This window comes from Mycena indigotica (assembly GCF_014461135.1).
Source record: "Mycena indigotica strain 171206Taipei chromosome Unknown Mind.scaff0006, whole genome shotgun sequence".
NCBI lineage: Eukaryota > Fungi > Basidiomycota > Agaricomycetes > Agaricales > Mycenaceae > Mycena > Mycena indigotica.
In genome coordinates, this window is record NW_023503005.1 from 1 (window position 1) to 11958 (window position 11958).

The following is an 11958-nucleotide window of genomic DNA, read 5'->3' on the forward strand; positions in this document are numbered from 1 at the left end:
TCCCCCGCCGTTTGCCAGCGCCAAGACCGGGAAGGTCTACCGTCGCACAAGGGGTCGCTGGATTGAGACTAGGAGCCGGGACACTGGTGCGTGCGCTTGCGCCAGCCTCCTGACCGCCACTAACCACTTTTTCCGCTTGTAACTCGCTGTTACAAGCTTCTCGTGGTCCCGAGCGCGCACACGCGCGTTCGCCTGTCGACACAACGAAGGCCGGCGACCCCCGCGGTCACTACGACCGCGCCCCGCCCGCCTGTCGACGCTCGAACGGCGGCCCGCCTCCCGCGCGACTTCTCGTCGTATACCCGGCCGATGGGCCGCGGTAGCGGGAGCGTCGACCGCCCTAGGGCCGGTGTAGCCTGTCGTGCTGCCACTGCGACCTCCGGGCACCGCTACCCGCCTGTCCGCATGCCCCGACCCCGCGCTCACCTTCGCCGGCGCCCGCATGGCAATCCACCACCCGTCCGGCCCCGAGCCGCGAGCTAGCCCCCGGGGGCCTTAGTTATGGGTGGCCCGGTAGCCATCGGGCGAGTGCCAGCCTCTGGCGCGGCCGGGATGACCTACGAGCGTTAACCGCTCGTTTGTCGCCGGCCGCACAGCCACGCTCACTTACCGGCTGCACGCGTAAGCCGAGGCGCTCGTGCAACGGTCTAACGACCTGCACTGGCTTCGCGCTGGGTCTCCGCCCGCGCCGCCCTGCCTCGCCGCCGTGCTTGACCCCACCCGGTCAACAACTATCACCGCCACCTTCGCGCTTGAATCATCAGGCGCCGAGGGGATAGTTGTGCCAGCGCTTGGCCAGTTGCGCCCACTCAACCAGTCGCACTCTGCGTGCCTGGCTGACGGCGTCCTCCCCATTGTCATTATGAGCACCAACCTCGCCTGAGGCTTGATCTGCTCGACAAACCAGGGGGGAGCTGGCTGTTGGTCATACTCGTAACGAAACGCCTCGGGTTCCGCCCCAGGCCAACTCGATACGATGGACCCGTCTCTGGGCGAAAACTCAATATATTTCCCCGGCGTGTTAATACCCGTAGACGCGCCGGCGGCGAGTGAGTAGCCATGCAGACGCTTGTTGTAACTCCCGTATCTTCACATATGTATTCAATCATTATGAGTACAGTGAATACATTTTTGGAGTGAAACTTGATTGCATTCCCCCACCACATATAAACTGACCCACAACCTGTTCACCGCCACAGTGTTAGGCTCTGCGGTCATTTTAAGTCTGGCTATCTCATGCTACCCAGTGCTACCTCAGATGGGGAAAGTGTCTACTTCATAGAGAGCACATGCAAGCTGGTCCACCCAATAACATTCATATCCATATGTCATGATGCTAGCTGTTGAGCTCTGCTCCACTGCATCCACCTCTGCATGGGTGGTCAAACTTAACCATGCCAGAGAACACCCAAGCCAACTCATTCTGTGGCCAGTAGCCCTGATGCTCACAGAATGGTAACAGTTGCAATGGATGCTCACCATATGTGATAGACGCACCCTGCTGATCTTCAAGGTGGATTAGTCAACATGGCCACTATGCTTACGTAAGCTGGTCTGTTTCCTCAGTGAGGAAACTCTGTTGTCTGTGAACCCTTAGAGTGCACTGGACTGCCAAATGTGGAACTGAAAAGTTTGGGAACGGCTCCCACCACAAATGGACTAAGTTACAGTAGAATAGGCTAGAGGGCTATAAAGGATTGGCAAATCCACCATAGCTCTGGCTTCTTCCCCATACTCGCCTTTGACCAGTGACCACCCTGTGAGAACGGGTGTGATTGGCAGGTTAGTCGTGACAGACTATATCATCGAACGTTTAATATTGTTTTTCTCAATCCTCAGCCTGTGCCGCCGGGACCCTGCGGGTCCCTACGGGCGGCGGCACAGGCATTCGGATTTCGAAAAAATCAACAATTTATTCTGTTCCTTCTACTATCTCAGTATAAATGGAATTTTTCCTGCATTTTGCACATATACACGTTGATTTTGCTATATGTTCCTGGTCTGTTGACCCGGTTGCAATGGTTTAAGATCCGTTATGTGGTGCAATTCATATGCACCTATTCTGTTGAGTTCACCATGAATTTTTCTGCTCCACTGACCTGGTTTGCCATGGTTTGAAATCCAGTATAGGGGAAGTTATTACTATTTATGCATCCCATTGACTCACTGCATAATGACACAGATGTACTGGTCTGATGTTAGTGCCAGAGTAATGGGAGGGTATAGTGATTGCTGGATATGTTGAGTCCTAGCCCTGGGGCAGGATTCCATTCCCCAAATGTCAGCAGCTATGGCTTGATAATTGATCAGATCAGTAGTCGTCACACATATATAAGGGAACGTCACCACCTGATGAGTCTTTTAGACGAAACGCCCAAGCGTCGTGGGTCCCACCCGTCTTCTCGCCTCTCCCAGTACCAGCCCCTCCTCCGTGCTTCCTCTGTTTACAACCCAAGAGTACGACACCCCTCTGCAAGTTCGCCCTCGACTCCCGCCAAGCACCTCGCTGCTTCCGCCCTCGACTCGACTCCAGCAACTCGCCCCCCGCGTCAAATCGCCCGCCATCGATCTGCCATCGATAACACGTCATCGACTACGTGGCGCCCCGTCAGCCGTTCCTCCACCTGCCCCGCCACGTCAACGACCCCCGGTCCCCCGCCATTTGCCAGCGCCAAGACCGGGAAGGTCTACCGTCGCACAAGGGGTCGCTGGATTGAGACTAGGAGCCGGGACACTGGTGCGTGCGCTTGCGCCAGCCTCCTGACCGCCACTAACCACTTTTTCCGCTTGTAACTCGCTGTTACAAGCTTCTCGTGGTCCCGAGCGCGCACACGCGCGTTCGCCTGTCGACACAACGAAGGCCGGCGACCCCCGCGGTCACTACGACCGCGCCCCGCCCGCCTGTCGACGCTCGAACGGGCGGCCCGCCTCCCGCGCGACTTCTCGTCGTATACCCGGCCGATGGGCCGCGGTAGCGGGAGCGTCGACCGCCCCTAGGGCCGGTGTAGCCTGTCGTGCTGCCACTGCGACCTCCGGGCACCGCTACCCGCCTGTCCGCATGCCCCGACCCCGCTCACCTTCGCCGGGCGCCCGCATGGCAATCCACCACCCGTCCGCCCCGAGCCGCGAGCTAGCCGGGGCCTTAGTTATGGGTGGCCCGGTAGCCATCGGGCGAGTGCCAGCCTCTGGCGCGGCCGGGATGACCTACTGGCGTTAACCGCTCGTTTGTCGCCGGCCGCACAGCCACGCTCACTTACCGGCTGCACGCGTAAGCCGGGCGCTCGTCAACGGGTCTAACGACCTGCACTGGCTTCGCGCTGGGTCTCCGCCCGCGCCGCCCTGCCTCGCCGCCGTGCTTGACCCCACCCGGTCAACAACTATCACCGCCACCTTCGCGCTTGAATCATCAGGCGCCGAGGGGATAGTTGTGCCAGCTGTGGCCAGTTGCGCCCACTCAACCAGTCGCACTCTGCGTGCCTGGCTGACGGCGTCCTCCCCCCATTGTCATTATGAGCACCAACCTCGCCTGAGGCTTGATCTGCTCGACAAACCGGCGGGAGCTGGCTGTTGGTCATACCCTCGTAACGAAACGCCTCGGGTTCCGCCCCAAGCCAACTCGATACGATGGACCCGTCTCTGGGCGAAAACTCAATATATTTCCCCCGGCGTGTTAATACCCGTAGACGCGCCGCGGCGAGTGAGTAGCCATGCAGACGCTTGTTGTAACTCCCGTATCTTCACATATGTATTCAATCATTATGAGTACAGTGAATACATTTTTGGAGTGAAACTTGATTGCATTCCCCCACCACATATAAACTGACCCACAACCTGTTCACCGCCACAGTGTTAGGCTCTGCGGTCATTTTAAGTCTGGCTATCTCATGCTACCCAGTGCTACCTCAGATGGGGAAAGTGTCTACTTCATGAGAGCACATGCAAGCTGGTCCACCCAATAACATTCATATCCATATGTCATGATGCTAGCTGTTGAGCTCTGCTCCACTGCATCCACCTCTGCATGGGTGGTCAAACTTAACCATGCCAGAGAACACCCAAGCCAACTCATTCTGTGGCCAGTAGCCCTGATGCTCACAGAATGGTAACAGTTGCAATGGATGCTCACCATATGTGATAGCACCCTGCTGATCTTCAAGGTGGATTAGTCAACATGGCCACTATGCTTACGTAAGCTGGTCTGTTTCCTCAGTGAGGAAACTCTGTTGTCTGTGAACCCTTAGAGTGCACTGGACTGCCAAATGTGGAACTGAAAAGTTTGGGAACGGCTCCCACCACAAATGGACTAAGTTACAGTAGAATAGGCTAGAGGGCTATAAAGGATTGGCAAATCCACCATAGCTCTGGCTTCTTCCCCATACTCGCCTTTGACCAGTGACCACCCGTGAGAACGGGTGTGATTGGCAGGTTAGTCGTGACAGACTATATCATCGAACGTTTAATATTGTTTTTTCTCAATCCTCAGCCTGTGCCGCCGGGACCCTGCGGGTCCCTACGGGCGGCGGCACAGGCATTCGGATTTCGAAAAAATCAACAATTTATTCTGTTCCTTCTACTATCTCAGTATAAATGGAATTTTTCCTGCATTTTGCACATATACACGTTGATTTTGCTATATGTTCCTGGTCTGTTGACCCGGTTGCAATGGTTTAAGATCCGTTATGTGGTGCAATTCATATGCACCTATTCTGTTGAGTTCACCATGAATTTTTTCTGCTCCACTGACCTGGTTGCCATGGTTTGAAATCCAGTATAGGGGAAGTTATTACTATTTATGCATCCCATTGACTCACTGCATAATGACACAGATGTACTGGTCTGATGTTAGTGCCAGAGTAATGGGAGGGTATAGTGATTGCTGGATATGTTGAGTCCTAGCCCTGGGGCAGGATTCCATTCCCCAAATGTCAGCAGCTATGGCTTGATAATTGATCAGATCAGTAGTCGTCACACATATATAAGGGAACGTCACCACCTGATGAGTCTTTTAGACGAAACGCCCAAGCGTCGTGGGTCCCACCCGTCTTCTCGCCTCTCCCAGTACCAGCCCCTCCGGTCTCGTCGTCGTCGCTCGGCGGGCGGCTTCGCCGCCCCGCCTCGCTCCTCCTCCTCCGCACCACTGCTTCCGGTGTCCGGGCCGCCCGCAATTCCAGCAACTCTGGTTGCCTCGGCTCCCGTTCCCATTCCCAGTGCCCGACCCATTTCCATTCCCATGTCCGTTCCTGTTGCCCTGCCCCTCTCCGCGTCGCGCTGGCATCGCCGGTGGTCATGTCCGTGTCGGCGTCCGGCTTGGCGTGGGGTCGTCCGGCCTGCTGTAAGATCCTTCCAATCACATCTTCTGAATCATCAATCTTCGTCAAGTCAATCCCATTCACCCAGTGGTCCCACGAAGTCGGTAGCGATGTCAACACAATGATAGCAAACTCGGCCTCGTCGATAGAGCTGCCGAATGCCGCGAGTTGTGTCCGGTAGGTCGAGAGCCGTCTGATATGCTCTTCCACATCCTCCCCCCTCGGCGCACGATGTGTGGTAGAGCACGCGTCGAAGCCGAATGATACTGATGGCGCCTTTAGGTTGATAAATAGACTCCAATTTCCTCCAGGCCGCAATGCCGAGGGTCATGGTGTTAATGTAGGCCATGGGGCCATCGCTGACGCGCTGCCGGAGGAGGGACAAAACCTTCCGTTGCTTCTTCGTCCATACTGCTGTTGCCTTCTGTTCCGCCTCCGTCGGCTCCCCTGCCTTAACTACCTTCGGCGGCTCCATCTCGTCGCCGATGAGGTACTCATCCAGGTCGTGCTCATTCGCCAAGTCGAGGATCTTCACGCGCCAAGTCGCGTAGCCAGCCTGGCCTTCAAGGGCCTTGATGACGTTGCGAGAAGTCGAAGTCGTAGAGTCTGACATGATGTGTCAAGTGGGAATGTGGGAGGTGCAGCAAGTAGAATGTCGATGTCGTTGTCTTTTAGTTATGGCTAGCGGGGCCCATAACCTGTTGAAAGAATAGAAACAAATTCAATGTCTATTACTGAGAAACATCCAAGTATTTATACTATTCTAAGTGTTCTAGTAGATTCTACAAAAATGAGTCAATGGAAACTTGGAGAAAGTGCCCGACGTCGGTGATGGCGCCGGAGCATGGGCCGGCGCTGACATCATCCTCTCGGCGATGACTCGTGTTCGCCGCCATGATATCTTCAACAGGTGTGACGCACGCGCAAATAAGCCCTCTCACCGGGCGGGAGGTAGCGGTGGACGGGAGCCAGCGCCAGCGACTACTGGGTGAGGCCCGGTGAGCGAAAGAAGAGAAGAGAGTTTGGCTTGGCGCGGCGACACGTGGCGCTCGCGTCATCCCGCTTACCGCATCCGCGGCTTGCCTCCTCCCTCCATGTCGGCTTTGCGTCCAGCCCCCGCCAGCGGGTTGCCCAGCAGTAGTCCGTCCATGGACTCGGAGGACGGTACCTGCGCGCTGTCGTAACGGTACTCTGGCGAGAGGAACCCGGCGCCAGCGACGCATTGTGATTTCCGAATGCTCGAGGCGCGAATCGGATTTGAAACGGTGAGCTTTACAGTGTGTCTGTCCTCCGCTTGCGCTGACTGGATGCCAGACAAGCAAGTCGCGTCCGGCAGCAACGCGCCTCAAGCGCGACAACACGCGCGGGATCCAGGCGGCGGCATTTGCGCTGTCCGGCATCCCGTAGAGAGAGGCAGAGAATGGATACTTAGTAGGCTCGGGTTCATGTTGGGCAGGTATGTGAACCTGAAGCTCCGCTTGGCTCCTTACTCACGCTCCTTTAACACAGCTAGCGCTCCATGGCCACTCAAATGAGGGCCGGCGGCTGTTTCATTCTCACGCTCTCCCTCTCCGAAGTCGATTACCAAGCGCACACTCCAACTGGGCACATCTACCTTCAGCGCGACCACCCCTCCGTCTAGTCTACCCCTTCATATCCACACGCGACAAATATAACTTGAACCTCTTGCATTTCTCTCGCTCTCGCTCTAATGGAGTGGTTTCGGAACCTCGACACCACGCTGAACGACGCTGTCCGTCGCTGCTCGGCGATTATCCGTGATGCTACTCAGAGATAAGCAACCGAGCGACTACAGCGTGGGCGCTTGTTGGCAGACTTCTGGATGCCGCTTCAAGTGCGTGTTGGTGGAGAGCGGGGAATATCGGGCTGTCCGACAAGCGGAGACCTCTCTCTTTCACAGCTGTGTTCCGGAGGCGAGCTCTCCCTCAAGGTCCAACCACTCACAGCTTAATTTGATTAGCGCGCTAGACGGCGTTACAGCTCTCACTGACACCCTTCTGATAGAACACGACGCACCGCCTTCTGCCACAGGGCACCAGGTATAAGAAGACGGTCAGCCTCCCCTGGTGATACTCCCCAAGGTTGGCATGCGCAGGCAACGAGGCCTGCCTGCCGGCTCTTCGGCCCGCTCTCTGGACGGCCCGCCCTCCAATCCGCGTCGCCTATCCCTCACCGTCGATGGCCTCCGCACCTTGCTCGAAGTCGTGAAGGACGCGGCAGACGTGTGTCCGCCGCTCAAGTCGTCTGTCGGGCTGGTCCTCGCGATCGGGGACGTGTTTGAGGTAATTATTGTTAAATATACTGTCGGTGACTATTGCGTGACTCACTCATTCATCAGCGCGCCGGAGATGTGCCAAAGCGCGCCGTGATGCTAGCTCGCCAGGCAGCCCAAATCGTCAACGTGATGTACAAGTCGATTGGCCCCGATCCACCGCCACTTCCAGAGTCAGTTCTTGTGCAACTCGTTGGTTTTGAGGAGTGAGTCACCATCGATTGATTTTGCTCTCCGCTGGCGGTAAGCACTGATATATCCACAGAACTCTGTCCCGTATTCAAGCGTCACTCGAGTCGATCGCGGCCCAACACTCGCTCAAGCGCATAACACACCTCCGCAAAAATACTGCGCTCCTGAAGCAGCACGAGCATGAGCTGAACGCCGAGGAGCGTGCCTTCATGGTACACCATCTGCCGCCCTTCCGAGCTCCTATTTATGCTGCTCTAGGTCGGGCTGCAAATGGCGCAAATCGTTATCGTTAGCCAGACCTCTGCAGCTGTTGCGACACATACCGACCATCGCGAGCTGTCGCTCCCCCGTGCCGCCGCGGACAACTGCCAGTGCGCTGTCCGTCCCTCTCTTTGTACCCTGACCAATTGACTGAGTCGAGCACAGACCGAAAAGGCGCACCTCCGCGCGCAGGTGCAGTGCCTTAGGGTGCTGTGAGCTGGAAGTGTTTCGAAACCCGTTTCGAAACGGTTTCGAAACACCCGTTAGTTTTGAAATGTGCCGGGGGTTGCCCCGGTTTCGAAACCGGCACGTGCTTGCCCGGCATGCCCGACCTCGGCTATTGGCGATTGCCCGGGTGGCCAACCATCACCAGACTGGCAGCTCCCCTACGGGAATGGCTTGGGAATGGCTCGGCTGTGGCGCCACCCCTTGGCGTGGACCGGCATGCCAATGTTTGACATGGGATCTTGGTTGGCACCTCGGCCGGCTGCTGACGGAGCGGTCCGGGTCCGGTAGCCGGCCGGTTTCGAAACAGTTTCGAAACACCCCTGTTTCGAAACCGGTTTCGAAACAGCTGTGAGTAATTCCTGGGGAATTACTCACAGCACCCTACAGTGCCTCCAAGTTACTGTCATTTTTTTGGATCGACCTCAATACCCTGAAGTCTTTGCCGTACAACTTCTAGTTGTACTCTAGAGACACGCCTGAACTTGTACAGAAGTACATTGCTCTGGCCTCCTGCGTGCTCCTCCATCGGCGCTTCTCAGCCCATTTCACCATTCACCGTTTCACCACGCCTTGGAGTGCAGCACGCCGGTCACAGTTCATCTGTTGGATGTACTAGGATCCGATTTGAACAGCCCGACAACTGTCGCGTCGTTCGAATCTTGCAGGGTATATATCTCAACCAGGCTTGGTTGGGTGGGGGAAATCCGTAGCCTTTTATTTGCTTACATGCAATTTTTTTTCGTGTTCTACCCCCTGTATTCCATCTACTCCCAGTTTCCAATGAATTTCCATTTGAGCAGCCTCATCGACGACGGGCCCCCGAATACTTCAACCGCGGCCGCCACTTCCTGCCCTCCTTGTCCAGAAGCTCCACCTCGCTGTCGGCAAGCTGCTCTGCCCAACGTGGCCAGCAGCTCTTCGCGATATCGCGTCTACCACGTCCGTCAGTCGTTGTTGAAGGAGTTATACACGAGTGCACGCACTCATTCATTGGCCATTGGCAGCACGGAATTGTGACCTGCTTTAGATTCGGCATCCATCGGCGCGGCGCCAAAGCGTCAAAGAAGGCGTCCCATAGAGCAACGAACGTGGCGGCAATACTAGTATTGTGCGGCTTTCTGCGTAAGAATATGTCAATCACTTGTTCAAATTGCACCAACTCGCTCACCGTGACTGGGGCCAGCTTCGGATATTGAACGTGATGTTTGTAAGCGTGGGGCACTGTCGGCCTTGGAAAGCCGTTGCAGGCGGCGGTCCACCCGTCTGGAAACATCAGCCTGGAGTCAAGAAAGAAAATAGAACACACTCCGCTCTCGTATGCCAGCGTCAGATTGACGAGATTTGGCAGCAGCTCAAGCAGCCGCCCATCCAGCGACTTCGCGACGACGGTCGTTGGTACCACCAGCGTGCTGATCTTCGGGCCATGAACGCCAAAGAACGGCCGCCACGCGTCGTAAAGCTGGTCGACGTTGAATGCTTTAAACACCCGGAGCGAAGGCAAGCTGCCGAAAACTTGGATCAGTCGCTCATCCGAGTTACGAAGCAGAAAAATTACGCACTCGAATGCGGCGAGCACAGAGAGCAAGCTTGGATGAAATCCGTCAAGGACCAAGTGCTGCAGCATGGGCAGTGCCTTGCGCGCTTGGGCAGACTGGTCGAGATTGAATACACAGGTACTGTGCCAGCGAAGGTGGGTCAGAGAACCGAAATAAGAAAACATGTCCGGGTCCACGATGGTGTAGTACGCTTGAAATGCTAAAAACCGCAAGCGAGGCTCCGACACGCTCCGCAAGTGTAGCCAGAGGAAGCTCGTCTTGAGTTGGTGTGTACGATTCCGTCATGAGTGATTTCAACCCACGAAAACGATCAGAGTTGGCGTCGCGCTTTGCATCGGACGCCTTCAACGCATACCGAAAATTCATCTTGTTGACCGAATTTACCACAAGGTGGGCGTAAAAGTGCGGAAGCGACAGTTTCTACCCGAAAAATCAGTCGTTCGCAGCATGGACAGGAAAAACACCCACAAGAAACATCTTGGACACTTGAAGGAGGGGAATCCGCGGGGAAAGTCGTGTCTTGGTCTCAAACCGAATGTCGAGTGCCCGAGCTCGAGCTTCACGCTCAGGACAGTGCATCGTGAAGTAGAGGATGCGCGACCAGATTGCTTCTTTGACCTCCATAGATTCCGTGTCCATAGGAATAAAGGATGGATTTATTGGTGACGGCGGGACGAGAGCCTGGGGTTCGCTGAACCCGGAGGTCAGTTGCAATAATACAGACACCAAGCTAAGAAAAGACTTACAGTGGTGCCGTTTCTTCCTCCTCCATAAATTGGAGAAGAGCAACAAAGGGCTCGGAAAGGTGCGATAAACGATTTGCCACTTCCGTGTGGGACTGTGCCACCTCAATCAAGCGAATTGGACAGTCGGCGAGCAGTGAGTAGGCCCACAATGCACTCTGCAGATTGGGCACACGAATCACTTCCAGTCGGGCGGCATGACCAAGCGCTGTGAGAAGGGGGTCGCCGAAGATATCCGTTTGGGACGGCGGAAAGAGGTAATCCAGCTTTGTCTAGCGAAAGTCAGCCAACGTCATCGATATAGGCGTTGCCACCCACCAAATGGTCCCAGGCGTCGTGGACTATAGCTTCGAGGGTATCAACAAGCTGAAAACACGCCTTGTTCGAGCGGCGAGCCTTGTTTGGCCGGACAATGAGGCGAGACGGGCTAATGAGCCGAAGGCCCTTGCAAAGTCCATCTGTCGTGTCTGGCGAGGCGATATCGAGGGAGAGAAAGAGGTCGGTAACGTTGGGCGAGAGCTTAAGAACGGTGTACATGGCAGGCCCATATCCGCCCTCGACACGCAATTTCTTGATGAAGCGGCCAAAAATGCTGTTCTTGCTCAGCACGATCGACAAGGCCTTTGCCTGAGCTTTGGAGCGGAGGATGACGATGCGGTAGAGAAGGGGAGTGCCCACGCGGAGCCAAGATTTGCAGACGACAAGGTAAGCAGATGTCGACTCGTCAAAACGAGCAAAGGCTGTGGTGGATGGGTTGGCAAACGCGTCGTCAGAGACGCATAAGGCGGGGGAGAGGATTTGCGAAACGATTTCATCAGGGAGATGTGGTGCCACCTGCATTGCAGTCGCGAAAGGTAACAGGTTGTCGTGGTCTATGGAAAGGGGAGGTGGAGGTGGAGTCACGGTCTGGTGACAGTCTTCAAGTCCAAGCGAAGCAGAAAGTCGACAGAGTAAACAAGGTATATTTCGACTCGGACTCTGACAACATAAATTCAGTTATAAAGTACAGTAACTGCAAAAAGTTGTCAATATGCAGCCGGAATAGAAGCAAAGCAGACGGGCCAAGCATCCCACAAGACTGCCTCTCCCCATAGCCCAATGGATAAGGACCATATACCATCTGTACCGCTGCTACTCGTAACAAGATGAGCCCTGCTTTGAGGTCAGCGAATGTCAGTTCTGCTGTAGATTATGCATACGCACTCGTGCCGTCCCACCAATGCTTTCCCATCACTCTGCTCCCTCGCCTCGCTCTTCCGCCCGATCCTCTCGACCCGATGCTTAGGCGGACCTCCCCATACTGCAGCGTGCGCGTTTGTTGACAGGGACGAAGTGGGAAGAGGAAAGAGGCGCCACGTCAGCATGATTGATGTCAC